The sequence below is a fragment of the Canis lupus genome, chromosome 3 (genome assembly GCF_011100685.1).
Source record: "Canis lupus familiaris isolate Mischka breed German Shepherd chromosome 3, alternate assembly UU_Cfam_GSD_1.0, whole genome shotgun sequence".
In the NCBI taxonomy this organism is placed as follows: domain Eukaryota; kingdom Metazoa; phylum Chordata; class Mammalia; order Carnivora; family Canidae; genus Canis; species Canis lupus.
Window position 1 is genome coordinate 69,951,695 of NC_049224.1, and position 11,079 is coordinate 69,962,773.

The following is an 11,079-nucleotide window of genomic DNA, read 5'->3' on the forward strand; positions in this document are numbered from 1 at the left end:
CAGACAAACAACCTTAGTAATATCTTATCTAAAGTAATATCTTAACTTTCTAGTAATATCATGTAACACAAGAGATGCAAGTCAATCAGGATAAGCCATGATTTTCACAGAGCACAGGATGAAGAAAAGGGGAAATTGAGTCAGACATTCAGAGAATCATTGGCTCTCAAAGAGGATAGAGAGAAGAATGTGTTACCAAAAAGGATGAGGGGATGTGTAAGGTTTCCTTAACTGCTCCACAATGCCTGACGCTGAGTTTTTCTGTGCCACAGCGCTTGTCCTGCTCAGAGAGAATCGGATTTTCCTTTCCAAAAAAGGGAATCACAGCTCAGCAGGCTTACAGATGTTGCCCAGGGTCATAGGGCTAAGTCCTCAGAATTGGAACCCTGCCTGGTGTGTCTGAAGCCAGAGTCCCTGTGTTGCACTATCTTCCCGCAAGACCCTTCCTGGAGAGTTTGAGGGAGGATGACAGTGCCTCTCCAGCCTGGTCTGAGGACGTGGGCCACATGGTGACCGAAGCAAAGCCAGGTCCCCTGCTCCCCGAGCACCAGGCCTAGTGTGCCAGACCCAGCACGGGTTGTGGTCTCCTGTCATCCTTGGAACCGCCATGGGAGTGGGTCACTATTCCTGGCCTCACCCTGGTCTAAACCCCCATCATGTCTCACGTGGACCAGACTGTGTCTTCCTGCATCCACTTCATCACTGTCGTCCCCCTGGCCCCCAGTGCTAACACCCCAGTGCTGCGTGGCTGCCTGAGAGGCTGGCCTCATCGTCCCCCTCAACCCCCTGCCCAGGTTTAGAGAACTTCAATCCTTCCCATTGCTCTTAGGATTCAACCCCACATCCCTAACCTCATCTACAAGGCAGGCCAGGCCCAGCACCACAGTCCCTCCAACCCTCACACACAAGCACCTTCCAGCCCAGGCCTTTCTGCTTGCTGCCCCTTCCCCATAGACTGGCACACGACCCCCACCCCACAGACACACGTAGCAGACTGTCACTCCTCAGCTTAGGTCAGAATCTCCTGATGCCTCTTATACCACCTTACACCATTTTCTAGAATTTTTCATAATTGCACCTAAACACCTATCCAAGTGTGTGGTTGTTAATGTCTGATTCCCCATGATGTGTAAGGGCCAGGAAGGCAGGGTCCTTCTCTGCCTTGTTCAGTTCTGAGGCCATAATGCCTAGAACACAGTGGGCCTGACATGGAGCGGGTGCTCAGCACACACCGTTGAATGAATGAATGAGTGAATAAACGGGTGCATGAATGGGTGAACCCCAAACAGGACAGCTGCATGCCTCCTCTCCAAGACCCTGTTTTATCTCTGTTAAAGTATGTCGGAACATTCTATGTCTGTGACTGTCCCCTACCCCCACCCATGGTGCATTCCGAGGTGCCAGGAGCGAAGCCTTATTCATCTCAGTATCCATGGTGCTCAGGATTGAGAACGAAGTCAACCTCAGGATATGTGGCATCTTCCTCCTCTGGTTCTGCTAAGTAGCCACGTCACTCTGAGTCATTTGTTTCTTCATTTCTAAAATGAAGTTCTGCAGCATGATTCCCCTGATCCCTTAATTACTGGGGCTGATAGTCTAGGATTTCGTAACCAGAAGCATTTACTGTTTCCTTTAGAAACAAAATACATTTGGGGAATTCCTGTTAGCATCCTGCCGTGCCCATTGAGAGGTGCTTTGGAACCCCTCAGAGAGTCAATCTCCAAACACAGAGCTGTCTTGGGGGACCAGGGAGCAGAGGCCTCCCCTTACTTACTTTGGAAAATACACCACACATCCCACTGGTCTTTAGCTGGTCAGGAAATCTGAAACTAATTAGATAGGATCAGTAAGCAACTCAGCCCGATTTCAAAATGCTTTCGTGCAATTAGGCTTGGCCAGGAACTAAAGGTCATAAGCCAGCCTATTAGCCACAGGAACCATTGAATAATAACAAATCTGATCTTTATAATGCTGCTTAAGGCTTGACTTCTCAAACAGAGACTAGATTTTATTCCTTTTTTCTAATCTGAGAAGAAACCAGAGGGAGTTAACGGCAGGGGTGAGCGTGGAGAAACTAGCCTGCTTGTGGAGCTCATCTGCACCCCCTTGACCCCCGATGCCCCCCCCTTTGAAAAGCCTCTTCCTCAGCTGCTGTCACAAATCCGTACACGTCTAGAGTCCCGTCACCCCTCAATCCAACCCCGCTAGGAGGCAGGGTTGCTCACTTCTCTGCCCCGGGCACAGCAGACAAAGTGTCCTGTTTGGGATCCGGCAGGTAGCGTTGGACTCTTTGAACTCACTCTCAGTAAGTGAAGAGTCAACATTTGTTCCTCTAAGCCTCAGTTTCCAAATATGTAAAATAGGGATGATAATGACCTCCCACAGTGGCTTGCTGTGGAAATCATGAGGTTACTCACATGACATGGCCTGGTGGAGACTAGCACATGTGAGAGGCTCAATGAGAATAATTCTTTTTTTAAAAAAAATATTTTATTTATTTATTCGTGAGAGACACAGGCAGAGAGAGAAGCAGGTTCCCTATGGGGATCCCGATGCAGGACTCAATCCCAGGACCCCAGGATCATGACCTGAGCAGAAGGCTGACGCTCAACCACTGAGCCACCCAGGCATCCATCCCAACAATTCTTTTCTTGGATGCTGACCTAAAAGACCAGAGGGCCTTTATATTTATCTAGTCTAGGGTTTCTCAAAGTGTAGAACTCAGGATACACTTTAGTTGTTCGTGCACGTGAAAGCTTTTATTTACACGCTTATTTTAATGTCCATTAGGTTGCGTGTGTATCATTGCTTAACGCCGTGGTCCTTAACCACAGCCACACATTACAATTGCCCAGGGAGCTTTTAAAATGCTCCAGCCCAGAGCGGGGCCTGACTTTGAGATTTTAGACAACATTCTGCAAGCACATTTCACATTAATGTGAAAAGCCAGGATGAGAACTACTGGCTTAAGGCAAAGCTGGGTAAAAAATAGAAATTACTCAAAGTAACATATCAACAAGGCAGCCAGCTAAGGCTGACGTTGGGGAAACACAGATAAGCCAATATTTTTTGAGGGCCACATGTCAGGATCAGCTGCGGGTGAGGTGGTTTGGTGCTTGTTAAATTTCAGATGCCTTGTCCCCTGCCGGGTCCATTAAATCAGAATCATGAGGGGTGGACCTGGAAGACCTTTGTTCTCATCAGCCTACCTGGCCCTGGTTCTCTGGAAGGCATTCAGGAGTCACTCATCTTGTAAAGGTTAAGGCCATGCTCGGAAGGAAGGGAGGCACTCTGTGGTCCACCCAACATAAAAGAGAGGGGGACGCTGGCCAGCTGATGTCAGCCAATCACACTTTGATACTCGGGAGGTATTGAGCCAACACTCACTCCAGGGCAGCAAGGGGCACAGATGATGTAATTCTGGGTTCACTAGGAGGTAAGGCTTCCCTGAGTGTGTCCCACCCAGTTCCCTAGGACTGGAAGGAGGCAGAAAGGCAGGATGAATGCCCCTTCCAGGAGCATACTGTAAGAATCTGTGCAGCAAAAGTGTTTCCTAGGTGGTAACTTTCAAGTAAGCTTCATGTTCAGACAGGTAGTGGGATAGTGAATAACTCCCCTTCTAGAACCTCCAAATTTGCTGCCCAGAAGGCATGGATAGATCATCTGGAGAATTCCAAACCTACTTATCTCTGCTGTGCCTGGTCGCAGTAGGAGCTGGGAGATTGTGGAGGAACTGAAGAGGAAGGGAAACCCTTTCACACTGAGTAAATCCCCTGGCAAGGATCTACACTAAAGGCAGCAGGCAAGCCACTTAGTCCAGTGTCTGCAGCTCGAAAACGGGTTCTTGCAGGATGATCAGGGGGATGGGATGCAAGAGTGGATCTCAGGCTCTGGCACAGGATAGGGAGCTGATAATAACAAGTGGTTACTTGTCACAGGACAGACGTGGTGCAAACTGACTTCCCTCTTAGCTATGCAGTCAGCACTCGCTAGGCTGCAGAGCCCAGCTAACTTGTTTCAGGGGCTCTCCTCGGTGCCTGTAAAATGAGGCTTTCAGTTTAACTCAGTTCAAGATACCCTGGCTTGAGAGCTCTCCAGGAAGTGCTGGCCTCTCTTGGCTAGGATGAAGCCATGCGGGGAGGGGGTTGTAACCTGTAATGGGGCCGGGGGCTGGGGGGGACCTCTGTTCCTTTGAGCATCCCTTCTCGGGGTCTCATGCAGTAGAATCCTACCTGGTGGCAGCTCTTGATTTTATTCTAGCCTCTGTCCTCGGGGGTGGTACTTGCCAAGGCTGCTTCATGGGTTGCCTTTGAAAACAGATGAGATGATATAAACTAGTAACCAGAGTAAATAATAATCTTATTGAAGGTAACAATTTACTTACTTACATACTTCCTGATGGGTGGATGGATGTCTAGATGGACGGGTGGGTTGGTTGACCGATTACGAAGACTTTGAGAACTGCAGATGGGAAGAGCCATGGGGAGCTTTGTTGTCATGGGAGAAGTAGCGAGTGTCCTAAGCTGAGAACCAAGAAATGCAGTTTAGTTGTGACTCATTTACAACTCCTTGTGTGACCTCCGGTTACCTCTCTGCCCTTTGGTCTTCTCGTCGTTAGTATAATGTGTGGGCTCCCCACAAAATTCCTAGGGAGGACTACCTCTGATGATAAATGTGATAAATCTATAAATTGCAGAACTCTATAAAAACATTATTTTTTCCAGTTATTATTTAATTTGCATTATATCATCAGTTCCTCACAAAGCACCTGTGACACAGGGGAGTAGCATCTCCAAGTCCAGAAGGTGCCAAAGACATACTTTCTCATCGCTAATGCTAGCTTTGCTTGAGGGGTCATTTCTGGGCCACCCAGCCACATTCCTGCAAAGATAAGCCCAAGTGGGAAGTGGGAAAAGTGCCCATGGGAGCCAGGAGTCCAGGCACCCAGAGTGAAATGGAGTCCACAGTGCCTGCAAACCATCTCTGAGGGAAATGTCCACCATGACTCCACCTCCCTCTCCACTGGGTGGTTCTGTCATCATGCATTCGTTATTTCTTAGTATATTAGTTCCTGTTTTGTCCATTTCGTTTTAGTGTCAGTGCCCTCGACTCTTCCCAGAATCATGTGTGTCCAGAACTGTGTGCCGGGAGCTGCCAAGCTTGGGGGTGGGGGGAGTATGGGCTCAACTGTGTCTCCCCCAAAAATCATGTTGAAGTCCTAACCCCCAGTTTCACAGAATGTGAACTTAATTGGAAATAGGGTCATCACAGATGTAAACTGGTTAAGATAAAGTCTTCCTGGAGAAGGATGGGGCCTAATCCAAGATGACTGCTGTTTTTATAAGGAGAGGACACACAGGGAAAGGCCAAGGGAGGACATGCATGGAGGCTGGCGTTATGGCTGCATGCCAAGGAACGCCAAGGGTGGCCAGTGACACCAGAAGCTAAGAAAAAGTGGAGCAGCTTCCCCCCTAGAGCTTTCAAGGCAGCACAGCCCTGCCATACCTGGTCTGAGATGTCTAGCCTCTAGAACTGGGAAAAAATAGGTTTCTATTGTTTGAAACTCCCCGGATCACACAATGCGAGGTGATGAATGAAGTCAAGGAACTGAGGGCTCTGATTTCCAGCCCTGCCTCAACTGCCCACACTGGCCGTGCCTCCTTGGGGAGGTCTCTGGACCGCACATTTCCTATCTGTGAAAAAGAGAGAATTGTGTCGGGTCAGTATTTGCCAAACTTGCTGATAATTAGAATTACTTGGGACACTTATTAAAATTATAGCTTATGGGGCACCTGGGTGGCTCAGTTGGTTAAGCATCTATCTGTAGTTCAGGTCGTGATCCCAGGGTCCTGGGTTGGAGCCCTCCGCGCTCAGCTGGGGGCCTGCTTCTCCCTCTCCCTCTGCCTCCCCTTCCTGCTCATGCTCTCTCTCTCTCTCTCTCAAATAAATAAATAAAATCTTTTCGAAATGTGAAAACATAAAACTATGGCTTATTAGACCTTTCCTCTGGATTTTCGGAGTCAGTGGATCTGGGGCAGGGCCAGGAATCTACATTTTTGAGAAACTCCAGATGGTAGCAGTAACTGGCACTTTGCAGTCACTGCCTTCTCTGGTGTTCTAGGCTTCTCAAGGGTGAAGCTTTGCCCCTTGACCCCATGCACTCTATTGCAAGCCTACCATGGATGGTGCGTGTTGAAATCTCTGTCCCCTACCCAGACTGCAAGCCCAAGAGGGCAGAACCACATCTGTACCTCCAGCACGTTGCCTGGAAGACAGCCAGTGTGCCTAGGAGTCATGTACTGAAGGAAAGGATAAATCATCTTTCCTGCAGACATCCCGCTCTGGCATGTGTGATCAAGGACCTTGCAAGCTCTTGTTCTCAAGCTGCAGATGCACCTCCCTGCTGCCAGTCTGGACCAGTCTCTGACTCCAGTCCACTCTTCATGCTTTTTTTGGAGGAACACAAATTCAGTGTTCTACTACAGTTGCAGACGCAGCTCTAAGTCACTGGATCCTACGGAGTGAGTTACGGGATTCTTCCCATTTTATAGGTAGGGAAAAAACTGAGGCTTCCAGAGGTTGAGTGACTTGCTCAAGGTCACAGTCAGTGTGGAGCTCTGATTTGAACTTAGGGGGTCCAGTGTCAGCACCTAGATCTCTCTGTCCCACCACCGTCCCACCACTCACAGTAAACCCTGTGCCAACGGGATCTCGACCAAGCAACTGGACCAGCCCATCTTTTGTCCCGCTTTCCTCTCTGGAAAGATCTGTCATGCTTCTACCCACTTGCTGCACTCTGGTAGCTCCTCTCCCTGTCGGCCCTTCTCTCTGGGCTGTCCTGCCGGAAACTCCGTTCCTTCCTACATGGAGAGCTGTGCCTCTGGGGAGTGAGCCTCTGGTGTGCGTGGCCATCATAGCACACGTTTTAACTATTGTACCTCGCCCACCCAGCATAAGCCCTCTCTTCCTTTGTGTCTTTGCTCACATGTGACCTCCTGGGTGAGGGCTTCTAGAACCATCTTTTAAAAATTTGCAATGTCCACCCGACAGCCCTCTATTGCCCCCTTCTTTGTGTTTTTTGCACGGCACCTATCCCAATCTAATAAACTATCATTGAATTACACGTGTGATCTACCGTCTGCCTCCCCTCCCTCGAATGTAAGCTCCACGAGGACAGAAGTTTGGTCTGCGGGATTTCATGGCTCCACTCCCAGTGCCAGGAACAGCGCCTGGACCGCAGCTCGAGCTCTCCCAGGGCTTGCCCAGCGACGAAGGAGCACGTGCCTCAGTGCTGAGTGTGTCTCCCTCTGACGACTGTGAGCTCCTTTCAGGAAGGACTTCATCTGGTTCATGTCTGGACCTCCAGCAACGAACTAAGGGCCTGGCTCTTCGGACAACCTCAGGAGGCCTTGTCCAAATAAATGAATGAGGAAGTGAGTGACCAAATGAGTGAATTAGCAGGTGGATTTCTTTTCCAGAGTGGTTTGCTTTTGGCAAAATGCAGCGACTACATTTCCACTTGTAGCCTCGCCTGTGGCTGCTCCTCAGGCTGGAATGCACCCCAAACACCACCTCGGGGACGTTTATAGCCTTAGGAGGTCATTTGGGGTCATACAGGTGGAACAGAGGGGCCCAGTGCAGCTAGCCGGGGCATAGCGCCATCCACTGGGGTGTCAGTCTCCACTCTGCCCTTCCCTTGCTCCTCTGCTTTCCTCTTCCCTGGAGGGAGAACTGGGCTTCCCCTCACTTTGTGAGAGGAACTGGCCTCCTCACCCCAACCCCACAGAGGAAGTGCCTCTGCTTGCTCAGCCACCTCCAGCAGCTGTGTGTCAGGGAACAGAGAGAAGGAAGGGGGCAGCGCTGCAGGTGACTGTCCACCCCCCGCTCCCAGAGCCGCCTGGCCCCGTGGCACTTGGATGTGCTGTCCTGTGTTTTTCTTCCCGTCGTCTCTCTCGGGCCCAAGCTTCAGCAGACCCAGGAAAGCAACGGTCCACCTCAGAGGGCTAAGGTGCTTGTGGGTGTCCCCTCCAAGTCCACTGCTGGTTCTCCACCCTGAGCATTGTCACAAGCCAGGGAAGGACTGCTTGCTGGCTGGAAGAGAGGTGAAGGGGGAGTCTGGCAGAGTTGAAGCTCACAAGCTGGTGCTCCTGCTGGGCGAGCAGGGTCCTCTCTTGCTGCAGAAACCACTGGGCATTTCCCCTCCTTGGTGCAGAGGCGTGGACCCTGGGGGCTTCCCTGGAGCAGTGAGGAGTCTGTGCTGCTTTGGGCAGAGGGGTGAGCCTGAATGCTCGATGCACAGCTCAGAGGATGTGCGGCGGGGCCAGGAAGCTGGGACCGGCAGCCAGGGCCCCCAGGTCAAGGGGATCTCAGAAACGGTCATCGGTCTGGCTGGGAAGAAGGCCTGTAATCTCAACCTTCAAGATCAGAGCCAGCAAAAGAAACAGATTCAGAACTCTGCTAACTGTACAATTTGAAAGAACACATAGATTCTCTTCATTTTTTTTATGCTTCCTTAACAGTTGCCTAATTAGCTCGTTGGCCTAATTCATCCTTTCCTTCAAAGAAACAAACTGTCTTGCTCCATTCTTTGATCTATTCATTCCTTTAAGTTGCATATTGATTTCTTCCCATTCACTCTTCTGCTAATTAATTAATTAGCTAATTAATCAATGCAAGATATTTATCAGGCGCCACATTTCAGGCTGTATTCTAGGTGCCAGGCACAGTGGTAAACGTGACTGGATGGCTGAGTAGGGTTTCAGGAGGAAACCGAACCCACTCCATACAATTCAAGTGACTTACAGAGCTGGGGGTAGGGGTACAAGAACAGCTGTAGAATGGCCAGGATCCCCAAGAGAGCGATAAGCCATTGCCGCTGGCCCTGAGGGCAAGGCAAAGAAGTGGCATTGAGAAGCAAGGTGGAGGAAGGCCCCCTGCAGGGACGTGTGTTTGGTGTTTGGGGACCCCATCCCCTCAGCTATTGCCAGAGCTGCCAGATTGGCAGTGGGGGAGGGAGTAGCAGGGAAGAAGCGCCCACCTCCTTCTCTTCCCATCCTTTGGTTTCCAGGGCTGATAGCTAGTTTCATGGAAGTTGACCAAAGCCATCCTTCGGGCTTCCCAGGGCAAGAGCAGGACAGAGACCGTGAACACTGAAGCCAGGGAGGCAAGGAGAGTGACCAGCCCAAGACCCATTCCCAGCTGCCTGGGCTACACATTCCAGCTGCAGAATGGTGATCAACAACCAGGTAAATATTCAGCACATGCTGACTGGTGCCAAAAGAAAACCAGGGCAGGATAGATGGAGGGTATGCGAGGGTGATGAATTATGAACTTGGGTTTCATATCAGGTGATCGGGGGCAGGGGGGCTCCCCAATGGATCTTATTTGAGTGGAGACCAGAGGGAAAAAAGTTAGGAGTCCTTTACAGACCTGGGGGAGGGTGTTCCTGGCAGAAAAGAGCAGAACCTCTAAGCCGAGAGTGGAGCAGAGCCACTTGAAGGCACCAAGGGAGCCAGTTGACCAGAGTGGACAGGTAGGTGGAAGGAAATGAGGGGGACAGGGTCAGGTATGAGTCATCAGGGTCAGAGGCCGAAGCCCTTGCTAAGGCCTGTGAACGTAACCCTGAGCCAAGGGGGTCAGCTGCTATGGGGTGGGGGAGGCATTTTCTGAGCACAGGGGGACCAGATGCAGCCTACATTATAATGAGCACGTAGCTGCTCTGTGGGGAAGTGGGGGGCCGGGGCAGGGGGAGTGGCAGGGAGAGCAGACAGAGAGCCCTGGCAGTGGCTCCTCCCAGAGCTGGCAAGACAGCTTGGACTAGGGCTGAGAAGTAGGAACCGATGGGGGGAGGCGGTCAGATCCTGGATCCGGGAGGCGAGGTGTGGACGGCAGGTAGGATGGCGATGTTCCTTACAGGGATCGGAAGACTGACTTTGGAGGAGCTGGTTTGGAGGGGGAGCAGGGGAGGGGGGCCGGCTGTGGACCTTGTGAGTTCGAGATCACGGTTATCCAGTCAGGTGTGCTGATTGGTCACGGCCCTGCCAGGGCCCGCCCTGGCCTCAGACACATGACTCCCCTCCAAGTGCTTGCTCGGCTAGGAACTGACCTGGCCACTTCATCGGCTTCATTTGGTCACCTTAATTCTGAGGATCCGTTTAGGACCCAAGTAAGTGTCCATGTCACGTGGGCTGGCCAGGAACGTGGGACACCTGGGCTGGGATTTAATCGTGGGAGTCGTCAGCATGCAGGTGGGACCAGAGCCGCCCAGGAAGCCAATGCAGAGAGAATAGGGCGAGAGGGAGGACGTGGCCCCAGAGAAGAACGCATGGAAGGCGGCCAGGGAGGCAGGAGAGAACCAAGCAGCAGCTCCTCAGAGGAGCGCTTCCAAGTCTCGGGATAATCCCAGCCAGCTGGCGTCTGGCCCACAGCCCTTCCTTTGACATCTATGGGCCACACGCTGAGTCTCCCTGCAGATCACAAATTCACCCAGACCTGCTCCGGGCCGCCGGAGGCTGCTCCATTCTTGTTTGTCAACTCTGGTCAAGTTGAACAAGAACCTGGGAGAAACTGAATGAACAGCTAAGTATAAATATTTGCTTGGACCCTCTGAATTTCATAAGTGGTTGACTTAAAAGTGCTAAAAATAGGCACAACTTACCAGTCTCTGCCAGGTGTGCAGTATTAGGTCCACACATTAATCCTCACGGAGGGACATGTGGTCGTGTTTATGATACAGACAAGGAAGCTAAGCTCAAGGAGGTTAACTGAATTCCTTACGCTCACACGGTTGGCTGGTGGCAGTTGGGGTTGGAAGCTGGGTCACTGTGGGTGTCAGAGCCTCGGTCTTCCAGCCTAAACCAAACCCATGAGCTGAAGGAGGATCTGAATCTTCAGACATTCCACTCCACTTTTTTTCTTCTTCTTTTTTTTTTTTTTTTAAGATTTTATTTATTTATTTGAGAGGGAGAGAGAGAGCACAGAGGGAGAGGGAGAGGGAGAAGCAGACTCCCCGCTGAGCAGGGAGCCCGATGTGGGACTTGATTCCAGGATCCTGGGATCATGACCTGAACTAAAGGCAGA

General features: G+C 51.0%; 1 long non-coding RNA gene across 1 annotated transcript; it reads right to left on the bottom strand.

Moving 5' to 3' along the window:
- Positions 1-1,666: 1,666 nt before the first annotated feature.
- Positions 1,667-10,715, bottom strand: LOC111095274. The gene is made up of 5 exons (XR_005357250.1): positions 10,658-10,715; positions 5,506-5,693; positions 4,389-4,523; positions 4,233-4,307; positions 1,667-1,829 (listed from the first exon to the last, which is right to left on the bottom strand). It is a non-coding gene; the product is annotated as an uncharacterized LOC111095274 (long non-coding RNA).
- Positions 10,716-11,079: the final 364 nt, after the last annotated feature.